Below are 16,286 nucleotides of genomic sequence, written 5' to 3'. Positions count from 1 at the left end.
TTCTTCCCTTTTTTAAAGATTGGCACTACATTAGCCTTTTTCCAGTCATCCGGGACTTCCCCCGTTCGCCACGAGTTTTCAAAGATAATGGCCAATGGCTCTGCAATCACAGCCGCCAATTCCTTCAGCACTCTCGGATGCAACTCGTCCGGCCCCATGGACTTGTGCACGTCCAGCTTTTCTAAATAGTCCCTAACCACCTCTATCTCCACAGAGGGCTGGCCATCTCTTCCCCATTTTGTGATGCCCAGCGCAGCAGTCTGGGAGCTGACCTTGTTAGTGAAGACAGAGGCAAAAAAAGCATTGAGTACATTAGCTTTTTCCACATCCTCTGTCACTAGGTTGCCTCCCTCATTCATTAAGGGGCCCACACTTTCCTTGGCTTTCTTCTTGTTGCCAACATACCTGAAGAAACCCTTCTTGTTACTCTTGACATCTCTTGCTAGCTGCAGCTCCAGGTGCGATTTGGCCCTCCTGATATCATTCCTACATGCCCGAGCAATAGTTTTATACTCTTCCCTGGTCATATGTCCAACCTTCCACTTCTTGTAAGCTTCTTTTTTATGTTTAAGATCCGCTAGGATTTCACCATTAAGCCAAGCTGGTCGCCTGCCATATTTACTATTCTTTCGACTCATCGGGATGGTTTGTCCCTGTAACCTCAACAGGGATTCCTTGAAAAACAGCCAGCTCTCCTGGACTCCTTTCCCCTTCATGTTAGTCCCCCAGGGGATCCTGGCCATCCGTTCCCTGAGGGAGTCGAAGTCTGCTTTCCTGAAGTCCAGGGTCCGTATCCTGCTGCTTACCTTTCTTCCCTGCGTCAGGATCCTGAACTCAACCAACTCATGGTCACTGCCTCCCAGATTCCCATCCACTTTTGCTTCCCCCACTAATTCTACCCGGTTTGTGAGCAGCAGGTCAAGAAAAGCGCCCCCCCTAGTTGGCTCCTCTAGCACTTGCGCCAGCAAATTGTCCCCTACGCTTTCCAAAACCTTCCTGGATTGTCTATGCACTGCTGTATTGCTCTCCCAGCAGATATCAGGAAAATTAAAGTCACCCATGAGAACCAGGGCGTGCGATCTAGTAACTTCTGCGAGCTACCGGAAGAAAGTCTCATCCACCTCATCCCCCTGGTCCGGTGGTCTATAGCAGACTCCCACCACTACATCACTCTTGTTGCTCATACTTCTAAACTTAATCCAGAGACACTCAGGTTTTTCTACAGTTTTGTACCGGAGCTCTGAGCAGTCATACTGCTCCCTTACATACAGTGCTACTCCCCCACCTTTTCTGCCCTGCCTGTCCTTCCTGAACAGTTTATAACCATCCATGACTGTACTCCAGTCATGTGAGTTATCCCACCAAGTGTCTGTTATTCCAATCACGTCATAGTTCCTTGACATCACCAGGACCTCCAGTTCTCCCTGCTTGTTTCCAAGGCTTTGTGCATTCGTATATAAGCACTTGAGATAACCTGCTGATCGCCCCTCATTCCCAGTATGAGGCAGGAGCCCTCCCCTCACAGACATTCCTGCCTGTGCTTCCTCCCGGTATCCCGCTTTCCCACTTACCTCAGGGCTTTGGTCTCCTTCCCCCGGTGAACCTAGTTTAAAGCCCTCCTCACTAGGTTAGCCAGCCTGCTGGCAAAGATGCTCTTCCCTCTCTTCGTAAGGTGGAGCCCGTCTCTGCCCAGCACTCCTCCTTCATGGAACACCATCCCATGGTCAAAGAATCCAAATCCTTCTCTCCGACACCACCTGCGTAGCCATTCGTTGACTTCGACGATTCGACGGTCCCTACCCAGGCCTTTTCCTTCCACGGGAAGGATGGACGAGAACACCACTTGCGCCTCCAACTCCTTTATCCTTCTTCCCAGAGCCACGTAGTCCGCAGTGATCCGCTCAAGGTCATTCTTGGCAGTATCATTGGTGCCCACGTGGAGAAGCAGGAAGGGGTAGCGATCCGAGGGCTTGATGAGTCTCGGCAGTCTCTCCGTCACATCGCCTCTCAGTTAAGGCTTTCTCTTGAGGGAACAGCTTTCTGATTAGATTGAACACCAGTCTTCCTCTCAGTCTGTTCCTTGGGACAGTACTGCCCAAGGCCAGCTTCAAGAGCACTGGGCTGCAAGATAATCTCTTTATCATGTCAGGGCTGCATAATACCAGCTGCCTGTCTTTTTAAGCCTGGAATGGTATTTCACAGGGCTTTATTCTGGGTGAGGCTGGTCAAGGGAGCTGCTATGGTGACAAATCCTGGCATGGGATAATAGTCTGTAAGTCCTAAAAATGACTGGAGTTTTTGTTCGCTTGTTTGTTTTTTGTGGTGCTGGCCTATTAGTATTCACAGAGGGTTGAATTTTTGCTCACCTCTGACAGATGTGGCTTTTTTACAGGGAGTGTGTCCTAGACAATGAGATTAAACTTAGATGGTGTCAGATTTAGTAATATTTGCTGTTACAATGCCTAAAGGAGACAGGGATAACATGGTTTCTACTCAATCCTATAGATGACTTGGTCATCAAGAATTGTGTCACCAGACTGCTGATAGGATTGAAAGATTTGGTCCATCAACACTGAAACAACATGGGTGCTCCATGATACCCAAATAGGTTTGTCCAGAAGTAAAACAAATCCTAGGACATGTAACCTAAATGGTACTGCCCAGGAGTGGAACCACTGAGCTAGTCTACAGAACATCTCAGGCTGCAGCTACTCAGGCTGGGTACTTAGAGAGGTGACCTCAGTTTCAGAATCAAGTTCCTCAGTGACTCTGTCCAAATTCACTGGGTTTTTGGTCTCTTCTCGTGCCCCCACACCCTCTTTTTTTCCCACCAACTGCCTCTTCATTCTAGAATCTGCACCCAGACCCAAGAACTGAGCAACTCCTGGTCTTTCTGTGGAAGACTATCTAGCAGTATTGACTCCACTCTTACCCTGCTCCCTGGACCCAATGGATCAGCAAATTTGCTCTGGGACACCGGACCCCAGCGTGCTACCTCCAGGCTGTTGGAGAAAGAAGAGAGGTGTAGGACTTGGCATCATTTCTTGGTGATCTTTGCTCAGCGATAGTTGTCACCTGATTCCTTGGCACATTCACAATTGTACCATCCTTCCTCTGCCCCACATGACATCTCCTCACCTATCTTCCATTTTTATCCCTCTGCCCCTCAACAATTCCTCTCCAACCTATCCCACTCTTGCACACCCTCCTCCACCCCTGTCATCACAGTCTCTCCCCATCTAACTGAATCCCACCCTGTAAGCTTTTCCATGACTCGCAACCATCCGGTTGTTCACATAGCTAGCCTATGTACCCATCTGCCTGACTGCCTTTGCAGCCAATTAACCCTTTCCCTGCCTGCCTTAATGTGGGATGTGTACACATGTACACCTTCCAAATGGGGCTGTGGGTCCACATGAAGGGCTAGATCTCCCCCATTTCAGGACAAATGCATCACAGCGGCCAGCCTACCTAGCGGAGTCCATGCAACACATCATGTGGCCACATGGATGCTGGCAAACAAAGATGACCTGTGAAAATGCTCTAATACAGAACTAGACACTATTCGATCAAGTTGTTTCCAAGGATAGAGCTACATTTCATTGCTTTTCTGAGTATGATTCTTATGCTTAATTGCCAAGTTTTTGTTTTAAGTTTCAGATGCTTCTGAGAAAAGGAATGCATCAAAAGAAGATGAAGGATGAGCAGACATAGAACCATAGAGATTAAAGGGACCAAATTTTACCAGCAATCACAGCAAATATCTAACTTGCTTAAGTGAAGCCAATTACTGTATTATTACCTCCTTTTGCACTATGCACAGTAGGGATGTCACTGGATAATGGTTTGCATGTAGAGTTAATCACTTTGATGCATTTCTGACTGATCCCAGCAAATTATGTTTTGGTTCCACTATATTAAACACAAGAGCAGGGGATTATCATTAATAAATCTAAAGCACAGCATGCATAAATCTTGAATAAATCAAATATCAATTACATAGGCGGTATCTGCTGACATCTGCTTTCATCAAATAATATATTTGAAATAGGTTTTATTCCACTTTGTAGGAGTCAAAGGAGTGTTAGACTAATGTGTGAAGACCCCTACTCCAAAGAGTTAGGTTATGTAGGCATGCCATTGCTTGCAGAGCAACATTACACAGCCTTTTTATTGCCTTTCATTTTTATATGTAAATAGTACATTGGCTTCAGATGGCATCTCACATTACAAGAGGAGGAAGTATGTCCTGTGGGAAAAGCTCCTGTGTGCCATCTCTCTGTATCTATGTCTCTTGCTAAATTCCATTTTTAAATAATTTATTAGGGGGTGTTTTTAATTAGATGGCTGAACATTGTTAGGTGCCTTTTCATGTTTTAGGGCTGCTGGGTGGGATGAATCCGGACTGGGATTTACCAATGATTGTGACAGGTAGAAAGAGGGTTAGCTAATGACTGATTCCAAGGGAATTACGGAATGGGAGGATTAGCCTTGGGCAAAGCCTGTGAACCTGAGGGTGTTTGGAGGCCTGTGGGCAGGAGGAGTATTTATCTCTCTACATATGACCTGCCTGCCAGAGATAGGTTGGGTATTTCACTGACTTATATGAACATGCTGAGGAGGAGTCAAGCATAACAGGGGAGACCTGATTTCTAACCAGGCAATGGTTCCCTTTGCCTCAGAGGCCACTCCCTCTATTGTACGCTCTCTCCCCATTGCTTCTGAACACACAGACTATTCATGCAGCCATATCTATTCATATGCTGTCTCAGTGTAGGGAAGGGCTCCTGCTAGCTTTCTGCTGGGGTTAAGAGACCCATTCAGTAAGGATTAACAATGGAAACAACTACAGTGGAGTCGCATCTTATGCAGGGGTTAGGTTCTAAAGTCAGCGCGTAAGGCAAAAATCACGTATAGTCAAAATTATCCTTGAAAATCCCTTAAATCACCCATAAAGTACAGTATACTGTACATGGTTTTGTGTATACAACCCTGTACAGTAATATGTATAAATGTATAATGTATATAGTAATGTACAGTATATAATAAAGAGTACATTTGCAAAATATAATTGTACAGTACTTTATTTTTAATTATAGGGGGTAATTATGGAGGGTAATTAGAGGTGGTCATCAGGGCTTGATGTCGATCCAGGAGACGGAGGTGACGGAGAGCTTGGGTGATGGAGAGTGAGTTGGAGATGAAGTGGTTGGCTCTGGTTCAGCTCGAGAAGTTCTTTGCATAGGCTCATCTGCTGCTGGTTGTTTTTCCTTGAAAAACATGGTGATCGGCAACTGTAGCTGTTGTCTCATGAGCTGCTCAAACATTTCTTGATATGGTCTCAAATCGTCTGTAATACTACGTGTGATTTTGAGGCTTCGTTCCATAGAGGGATAATATTTAGAAATTAAATCATTCAAGTGTTTCGCTGGTTGGAACACTTCAGCAAATTTAAGAAGATTCCAACTTGCTGGCTCTTCCTATTCATCATCATCATCTTCGTCTTCTGTAGACGATTTTATCAGTTCCTCTAACTCTTCGTTAGTCAATGTTTCTCTATGACTCTCAATTAATTCTTCAATTTCTTACTCAAGGATGACGACGAAGCCATCACCACCCCCTTGTCTGGCCACCTGCACAATGCGTTTCACTTCTTTCTCAATGGTCGGGAAACTCTTAAAATCATTCACACATTCTTTCCATAGGTTTCGCCAACATGTATTGACTGTTGCAGGCTTGATTGCATCCATTGCCTGTTTACTATAAGAGATGCAATCGGCAATGTTGAAGGACTTCCAACACTCCATCACATTAAGATTGGGATCAGCATCCATAGCGCTATGTATCTGTGAGAACGAAAGTCTCATGAACGTGGCCTTGAAACAGCAAATCACACCTTGGCCAAGAGGTTGGAGGATGGAGGTGGTATTGGGATGGAGAAAGACGACTCCAACATTGTTATGTGCAAACCGGAGTGTCGCAGGGTGGCCAGGAGCATTGTCTACAATCAGCAACACTTTAAAGTCAAGTCCTTTCTCTCCGAGGTACCGCTTGACCTCCGGAATGAAACACTTGTGGAACCAATCCAAAAATAATGCTGCCGTCACCCAAGCCTTTTTATTTGATTGCCAGAACACGGGCAGGAGATTTTTGTTCTTACCTTTTAGGGCACGGGGATTTGCAGCCCTGTAGAGCAAGCCCAGCTTTATTAAATGCCCAGCCGCATTGCCACAAAACAACACAGTCACACGGTCTTTAGCTACTTTGAAGCCAGGGGCTTGTCTTTCTCATTTCGAAATGTAAGTGCGGTTGGGCATTTTTTTCCAGAAGAGCCCAGTCTCATCAGCATTAAAAACTTGTTCCGGAAGATAGCCCTTTTCTTCTATGATTTTCTTTTATTATTCGGGGTAGGCTTTTGCTGCCTCTTCATTGGCAGATGCATCTTCACCAGTAGTCTCCACGTTTTTGAGGTTGAAGCAGTTCCTAAAACTGTTAAGCCAACCTTGGTTGGCTTTAAATTCCTTCTCATCAGAGGGCTGTCCCTCTTTGGTGGAAGGTTTGAACAGCGTGTATTGGCTAAAAGCCTTTTCTCACAATGTGTTGCCAACAATAGGCACACATTTATGGTTCATGTCTTCCAGCCATAAGTTTAATGCCTTTTCAGTCTTCACTAAAGTTTTATCATGCACCTGGCTCATCACCTTAGCAGTTATTGGAGCACTTGATGCCATGGCTTGACAAATTTCTCTCTCTCTAATTTTAATGGCACGGCTGCTAGATTCATTGCGGCCATATTTACGCGCCACGTTGGAGACCGACATACTGTCTCTCAATAAGTCCAACACAGCCAGTTTTTCCTCCAGCATTGGAACAGATCACTGCTTCTTTGATTGAGCACCAGATGAAGTAGTTGGCTTGCAATTAGGGGCCATGTTGTACGAAAAATACATATCTTTAAACACTAGAATCACACTAGCACGGTGAGATGCTCACACTATGAGAGGCACGCGGAAACTGAGACCAACTGAGGGAACAGCAGATTCACGTCTCCCATCTCACCCTCACTCCTGGGCATACACTCATTGAGTGGAACGGTGGGTGGAATCGCCCGCGCTGTTTACAGGTATCTTGTTATTTTTCTTTTTTTTTTGCTGAGTGCATATAGTTGAATTCATGTAAGTTAAATGCGCGTATGATGTGACTCACCTGTATAAGACTTCCTTGGTGCTGGTACATCAGTTATACACTAGAATCTAATGAAACAGCACTTGAACTGCTTCTCCCCTTTACCACTCTACCCACATCTTTCCCTCTCTGCTACATCTTCTTCAGCTCAGTCTGATTAACAATTTTACATGTGAAGGTATACACACACACACAAACACACAGAACTCGTGTGAAAATGGTGGCAGGAGGTCTGCCTTTTCATTAAATTTCTAGAGGAAAACTAAGAAAAAAACTTGAAAAATAAATTTTTAACTCTTTACTTTTTGATTTTATTTGGGATATTGGGATCTGGTTCCCTGTGGTTTTAATTTAACAATGACTTTTGTAGCTTCCAAGATAGTATACATCTCCTCTGTAGTTTTGTATAATATATTTATAGTGCATGCCACAGGTTTTTGTAAATGTGTGTATGTCTGGCTGTATTGTGTCATTATGTAGTATTTGTGTGAACTGTGGTTTTGTACCTGAGATCTCTATGAAAGGAGAATGTGTGCATGTTTGTGTTCTGTGTATTCATGTGAGGTGTGCATTTAATTCTTACAGAAGCCATAAGGTCACCAAAATTACATTCTTTTGATACAAAGCAAAGAGAAAAGAAAATAATATTTTTTCTTTTTGTTTTTGGAATGATCTGAAGTGGACATGATTTCATCTTGTACTGTCAACTTCTAAATAAAGGGCTTCCACAAAAAATAAATACATTTAAAAATTATGTGTTAGCCTGTGTGTTTCGCAGAGCTGAAGGACTGGGTATTATATTGATTTGTTTTTTTTTTAATTAAAAACTGCTTTCTCATAACTATAGTCTTGGAAGAAGGTGACACCGCTGGTCAAACTACTATTAAATGCATTTCACTGAAAATCTTTATATTTATTCCTGAAATAACATGCTGAGTATATGGATAGCACAGCACAGTGTTCAACTTGTGTAATGTGGAGGAATAGTGTGTGTGAAGAACTTGTAGTGGTATCATCCCCTGGGAAATATTTTGAAAATACCTGACACTTGGTGTAATCTGATGCATTCCAAATGTAAAAAAATTTGCTCTTCAGAAGTGTTTATGTGAGCCCCAGGGATGTCCTCTGGCAGAGATGGTCCAGCTGTTTCCAAAGAAGGGGTGACTCCATCATATGTAAGGAAATCACTCCAACCCTCCTTTCAGTTTGGTAATGGAATATTTAACAAGGGTCTTAGGCAAGGATATCTCAATCATGTAGTAAATTCTGATTCCTCTCTTAAAATGAAGTGAATTAACATATAGAGGGTCAAATTCTGTTCTCGGATATGCAGGTGCAATTGCTATTAATTTCAGTGGATGTTACCCCAGTGTAACTGAAAGCAGATTTTGTCCCACTGTGGTTTTACAGTTGATGAAACCCATTCTGCTGTCATTTACACTGAGGCAAATCTGGAGTAACTGTATGGACTTCTGTGGAATTACTCAAGATTTGTACAGGTGTGTAACTAAGACCATAATTTATCCCATTCTGGGGGAGATGGAATTTTGTTTTAGAACCACCGTATGCTGGGTTTTTTTGGCTGTTTACTTTTCTGTGCTTCACAAGGATACCTTCTTACAGAGCCCTACCCCTATCTGTATTGGTAATACACACTGGGAATGCTTTCCAAAAGAGGCTTATCATTTTTTGTATAGTATTGAATGGACTCTGGGGGGTGGGAGATGGATTGGCAGCTCTGGAGGAGGAAGTCTGCTCTCCACAGGACAGATAGATGTCGTGAACATAGTTGCTGTGATGCTTCTTGGGAGGCCCGAGTTACCTTGGCGATAGGCACCTAAATGAGTACCTAAAAGGGTAGGTGGGTCACTGCTACCCTCACTTGCTCTATCAGTGTGTCTCAATCCTGACCTGGAGAGACCAGCTATTGAGTGGGAGACTAATTTGGTCTTCCTGCCCATTCGGTCCTTAGCCTTCCTTTGATGTGGGCATCAGCCAATGTAGCAATGAGTGCCAGTTGTTAGTGTGTGTTTGGGGTGGTGGTGGTGGGGGTTGTGATGGAGGCTGGATTTAATTTCAGTGCAACCGGCTGTACTCACAGCCCAGTCACAGTTCCCTGGCACCAACGTAAAAGCAGCAAAGTATTTTTTAATTTGGTTTTTATAGAGAGGGGGTTTTCTTTTTTCCCTAGGCAGGCATGCGAAGCATGAATTTCATTTCACTGTATCACAACCACCTCACCAACAACGAGCTGGCAACCCAGCCTTTCATTTACATTTCATACATTTTCATTTTGATGTTGTTGTTGTATGTCCTTTGTCTCGGTGGAGGCTCATCTCCCCAGTCCACTGCCACAGACTGTTAGTCTGGAACAAATCTGACGCTCAATCTCAGACATAATGAAAAAGAGGGGAAATCACAAAAAAGAATCATTGCCCGCTACCAAGGGTTTAGATGCTCACAGGCTCTGCGGGGCTTGTTGAGGGGCAGGGGTTGAGTGGGGGCATTTTTTGGTTTAACAACTGAATCTGAGTCAAAGGAGAATGTCCTGCTTAATGTTACTGGGCTATGCTGTAACTATCAAAGTAATAGCACCTGAATAAATAATTAACAATACAGAATACACTGAACATATATAGTGCAGCGTTCTTATCAAGAGCGGTGTTGTATCTTTACGGCCTGATCCAAAGCCCTCTTGAAGGACAAGGAGAATCTTTCAATCAGTGACTTCAGTGGGCTTTGGATCTGACCCCCGGCGCAGAGCCCTACCAGTGGGAGTGTATTGGGGAGCCTCTGTAGCAGGAGTCCTGGAGGGAATTCTAGTGGACATGGCTTCAATTCTTCTTGTGGTTTCCCTGGTGCATGTGCTTACATGGCAGCTCAGCCATACTCTGTGAGGAGCATAGGCTGGTTGCTTTCCATGATCAGCCGCTGGCATTCGTCAGAGGAGGCGGGGCCATGGTTCCACCTCTTCCTGCCCCTCTCGAGAAGGCTCATCACTGTGCCCTCACGCAGCCTGTCACGTGGCCCTTCCTTGCCCCTTTGCGGGAGTGGTGCCAGCATGTAGTGGGCATCACTCCTCAGTCTGCTGAGGCTAGCCTCTTGTGTAGAAGCACCAGGGAAAGCGGCTCCTCGGGCTCTGTTACTCCCCTTGTTGAGCTGCAAAGAGCCAGCCTCCGTCCAGCTCATAATATCAACACACCCTGGGTGAGAAAGATGCTGCAATACTTACCTAGAATGGTTTGCTCACTGACTACATCTGCTCATCCACTGCCTTCCAGGCTGACTACTGTGCTATTAGGAGGAGGCAAATCTGGAGTAACTGTGTGGACTTCTACCTCTTCTATCAAGCCCAGAAAAATCTTGATCCAGCTTCAGAAAGGAAACAATTTTCAGAAGCATCAGCCTAAGAAGCAGTTGCAACTCATTGTATAGGATACAGGTGCAAAAGGCTATATGTGGTCTGTGTGCGGGATGGCAGAAGACTCAAAAGGCTGCTGTTTTCCTTACCTCCCTCCACTTGTGTCTTTTGCCAGGTTAATTGGTATCTGCCAATTATTTAAAGAGACTAGCAATGACAATACAGGTATTTACAAGCATTAGCAACTACACCTTGTGTTGGAAAATAAGCTCCGTGAATATTAAATTAAGTAAGATGCTGCTTAATTTATGTCTCCAGGACAGAACTGATATGAGATTCCACTCTGTGCAGATCTAGATGGATGGCAGGGTGTCCTTATAAACTAAGTTGGGGACTTGGGACCCTTGGAGCATTGTTATCTTACTCCTTCACAGTTGCCTGCAAACAGTGCTGCAGGTGATATTGTTAACACTAGAAAGATTCCACGTAGTGCAGGCAGTTTTCAGGGCCTCACTTCTTAAAGAATGAATGTGGCAGACTTCCCAGATTATATATATCTGCCTCTTAGTTAATTAGTTAATGTTTGTAAAGTGCTTTGAACATTAAGTGCTATATAAGTGCTAATTATTATTATTGTTATTATTGTTATTATTATTATTAGCTCTCACTGCCTCTTAGTTGACAAGGTCAACCAAGAAGGCAGTGAAGTACGTTTGTTAACTAAGTGTGAGTGGACTGTTTGCTCTCCCTTTCTTCTTAGGAGCCAACTCTGGCCTGATCTTCTTAGAAATCCATGTTTTCTGCCTTTCTAAGTACATGCAAGTCAAAACCTTTGTGGGCAAGATATGCTTGGCAATACAATGTGTGAGTGGTGGCTGCCGCAGTTCCTCTGCTGAGCCCTGCACAATTGCTTCATTTAAAGTTGGTTGGGGAGAGTGGGGAAAGCATGTTTTCCTTTCTCTTCTCTCCCATGTTTTCCTCACCATAACAGTACTACATTTTGCACACAGAGCGCCTGTCACACCTGGAGCTTACAGACATGAAGTAACTAACCCTCACATAATCCCCCAGAGACAGGTAGATATTTGTGTTATTTATGCCCATTTAAAAGATGGGGAAAATGAAGCAAAAATAGAACTCAGGAATCCTGACTTGCAATTCCCTAGCCATTAGAGAAAGCAATGGAGGAAACAGTACGTAAAAAGTAGTACATAAAAATCTAAAGAGCCAAACCCAACCCAATTAGTTTGGGGCATTGGACTCACACTTCATCAATCTTAGTTGTGTCTCTTTATGCAGTTGCACATGGGTATATCCTTGCACCGCAGGTACCAGCCAGTAACAGGATGGTTTAGATAGTTACATTTGTCATGACATTTCATTGCCTGTTAAATTATGGTAAATGATTTATATCTTATGCAAACTTTTTACTGGTCAAAGGCCACTTTAGATTTATTAGAATAATTCATATTAAAAGCAAATAATAAAACCTCCCATCCTCCCATACTAAACTGTATTAATTTTTAGTGCTTTTTAAATTTTAGACCCGGGAATAGATTATTGACTCCACAGCTCGCCCTTATTTATCTCATTTTGCAAAATTAAGGTCCAAACCTCTAAGCTGTCATGTGCCGTATATAAATATCCCCAGCAAATTCCACAGAAATGTAGGAAAAGCAAAGGAGGATGCATTTCAGTGGATACAATTTTCTGTACAAAAACTTCCATCTTGCTCACCCTGAATTCTGGCATGAAACTCCTATTGACTTTAATGAGAGCAGGATTGTACCCTCCTAAAGCATGGGGATAGTGAATGAAATGTTCTTGCTGATGGAATCAGCAGATTGTTTAATATTCCTTTTGCAGACATGTGTGTATTAAAAATGTCACTGCCCAACATACAACACTGCGTGTTTCGTTGGTCGTGGATTCAGCCCAGTTTCAGCCTACTGTACCTTCTGCACTGTGCAAACTCATTCAGGGGACTTCCATAGCCAAAGATTGAAGCTACAGACATTTTATTTGCTATGTCTGGTGCCTAATTTATTTGGGCTCAATCTTGCAAGGTGATGTATGTCTTCAGCTACATGCAACTCCTCTTCAATAGGAGCTGAGGGTGCTTAATGCCTTAGAATAAGCACTCAGCCCTTCACTTGCTCCAGCAAAACTCGCATTGGAGTCAGTGGAAGTTTTGCCTGATTAAAGCATGAGTAAGAACCTCAGGATTTGGCCCACTGTTGTTATATATAAAAGGAACATGCATATTTCAGGTGAGGAGGGAGGATTAACAAAAAAGCAGCTGTACTTAGGTTAGAAATTACTTAGAACCTCTGAAGATTCCATCAGAGAAGCACTCGTGAAGAGATAAAAGAAAGAGAGAATAAGTGACAGTCACACTCAAACCGGGTTAAAGCAGCCACAACTCATTTGAAGTAAATGGAGCTAGCAAAGTGCAAAACAACCGTTCCTCCCCCACCCCCACTCCCCGCTCATAACCAGTGTCTGAATTCTTAATACACTATTTGGTTTATAAACCTTTGCTCTGGCTTGGAATAATTCACTGCCCTAAAAATTCACACAACAGATACCTCCTTTTCCTTCTCCCCCCAAAAAAGGGTATAACTGAAATTCACCAGTGCCAAAGAAATTCAGATTTAAGAGCTTGAAGACTTCTCAGTCTGCCTTGAACTTACTCCATGGAACCAGTACATAAATAGTTTAGCACTTTAAGAACCACATTTTCCATATTGGCTTTTGCAATTGCACATGTAAACAGGCAATTGAGCATACAGATGATAGTCCCTTGCAAGTGACAATTCCCATTTGTGTGTGTGAGTATAAGTTTGCACATATGCAAATTTGAATGCCCTTCTGAAAATTTGACCTATAAGACCATGTATCTTTCTCAGATCTCAAAACAGTGATAGGTTTCAGAGTAGCAGCCGTGTTAGTCTGTAGCCGTAAAAAGAAAAGGAGTACTTGTGGCACCTTAGAGACTAACAAATTTATTAGAGCATAAGCTTTCATGAGCTACAGCTCACTTCATCGGATGCATACAGAGGAAAATATAGTGGGGAGATTTTATATACACAGAAAACATGAAAAAATGAGTGTTACCATACAGACTGTAACAAGAGTGACCAGGAAAGCTGAGCTATTACCAGCAGGAAAGCGGGGCAGGGACCTTTTGTAGTGATAATCAAGGGGGGCCATTTCCAGCACTTTACAAGAACAGTAGGAGGGGAAATAAATAAGAGGAAATAGTTTTACTTTGTGTAATGACCCATCCACTCCCAGTCTTTATTCAAGCCTAAATTAATTGGATCCAGTTTGCAAATTAATTCCAATTCAGCAGTCTCTCGTTGGAGTCTGTTTTTGAAGTCTTTTTGTTGAAGAATTGCCACTTTTAGGTCTGTAATCGAGTGCCCAAAGAGATGGAAGTGTTCTCCTACTGGTTTTTGAATGTTACAGTTCTTGACATCTGATTTGTGTCCATTTATACTTTTAGGTAGAGACTGTCCAGTTTGGCCAATGTACATGGCAGAGGGGCATTGCTGGCACATGATGGCATATATCACATTGATAGATGTGCAGGTGAACGAGCCTCTGATCATGTGGCTGATGTGATTAGGCCCTATGATGGTGTCTCCTGAATACATATGTGGACACAGTTGGCAACGGGCTTTGTTACAAGGATAGGTTCCTGGGTTATTGGTTCTGTTGTGTGGTGTGTGGTTGCTGGTGAGTATTTGCTTCAAGTTGGGGGGCTGTCTGTAGGCAAGGACTGGCCTGTCTCCCAAGATTTGTGAGAGTGATGGGTCGTCCATCAGGATAGGTTGTAGATCTTTGATGATGCGTTGGAGAGGTTTTAGTTGGGGGCTCAAGGTGATGGCTAGTGGCATTCTGTTATTTTCTTTGTTGGGCCTGTACCAAACAAGAGATCCACTTCCTGGACACTACGGTGCTAATAAGCGATGGTCACATAAACACCACCCTATACCAGAAACCTACTGACCACTATTCCTACCTACGATACAACCGCATTTGCTCCAACCCCTCAGACAGAGACAAACACCTACAAGATATCTATCAAGCATTCTTACAACTACAATACCCACCTGCTGAAGTGAAGAAACAAATTGACAGAGCCAGAAGAGTACCCAGAAGTCACCTAATACAGGACAGGCCCAACAAAGAAAATAGCAGAATGCCACTAGCCATCACCTTCAGCCCCCAACTAAAACCTCTCCAACGCATCATCAAAGATTTACAACCTATCCTAAAGGACGACTCATCACTCTCACAAATCTTGGGAGACAGGCCAGTCCTTGCCTACAGACAGCCCCACAACTTGAAGCAAATACTCACCAGCAACCACACACCACACAACAGAACCAATAACCCAGGAACCTATCCTTGCAACAAAGCCCGTTGCCAACTGTGTCCACATATCTATTCAGGGGACACCACCATAGGGCCTAATCACATCAGCCACACTATCAGAGGTTCGTTCACCTGCACATCTATCAATGTGATATATGCCATCATGTGCCAGCAATGCCCCTCTGCCATGTACATTGGCCAAACTGGACAGTCTCTACCTAAAAGTATAAATGGACACAAATCAGATGTCAAGAACTGTAACATTCAAAAACCAGTAGGAGAACACTTCCATCTCTTTGGGCACTCGATTACAGACCTAAAAGTGGCAATTCTTCAACAAAATAATGTGTCAAGAATAAATGGACACAAATCAGATGTCAAGAATTATAACATTCATAAACCAGTTGGAGAACACTTCAATCTCTCTGGTCACTCGATTTCAGACCTAAAGGTCACAATATTACAACAAAAAGACTTCAAAAACAGACTCCAACGAGAGACTGCTGAATTGGAATTAATTTGCAAACTGGATACAATTAACTTAGGCTTGAATAAAGACTGGGAGTGGATGTGTCATTACACAAAGTAAAACTATTTCCCCATGTTTATCCCCCCCCCCCCCCCCGCTCCTCGGACGTTCTTGTTAACTGCTGGAAATGGCCCCCCTTGATTATCACTACAAAAGGTTTTCTCCCCCCCACTCTCCTTATGGTAATAGCTCATCTTAAGTGATCACTCTCCTTACAGTGTGTATGATAACACCCATTTTTTCATGTTCTGTGTGTATATAAATCTCCTCACTGTATTTTCCACTGAATGTATCCGATGAAATGAGCTGTAGCTCACGAAAGCTCATGCTCAAATAAATTGGTTAGTCTCTAAGGTGCCACAAGTACTCCTTTTCTTTTTGCAAATACAGACTAACACGGCTGCTACTCTGAAACCTGTCATTATTATCACAATACTCTGGGATATCTGAAGTTAAAAGTTTCTGTGTCCAGCTAAAATGTTCCCGCTTCCGCAGTTTAAGCAATAACAGATCAAAACTGTTGAAAATATGGAGCTGTCTGCCCACCAACACGCAAGTGCACCACTTGTGTGTGTTAGAGAGGGGTTGAGTCATGCCAGAGTGAGGTGAAGAGCGGGGGTTACAGAGTTGTCTTGTGGTTGGGGTTGCAGCAGTCTTGCCTTATGGGAAGGGGTGCAAGTTTTTGCCTTTCAAAGGTGGTAACCCTAAGCCTAATGTGGCATGTGGCCACATAGCCGGGGTCAAGATTTTGCTCTTATATGAAGGTCAGTTTGTTTTGCATGCATTCTCTTCCCCTCAGTGCATCTTCTCAGTGAAGGCACTCTGTGT

The sequence above is a fragment of the Eretmochelys imbricata genome, chromosome 3, assembly GCF_965152235.1.
Source record: "Eretmochelys imbricata isolate rEreImb1 chromosome 3, rEreImb1.hap1, whole genome shotgun sequence".
NCBI classification, from domain to species: Eukaryota; Metazoa; Chordata; order Testudines; family Cheloniidae; genus Eretmochelys; species Eretmochelys imbricata.
Note: the sequence above shows the minus strand (reverse complement) of the source record.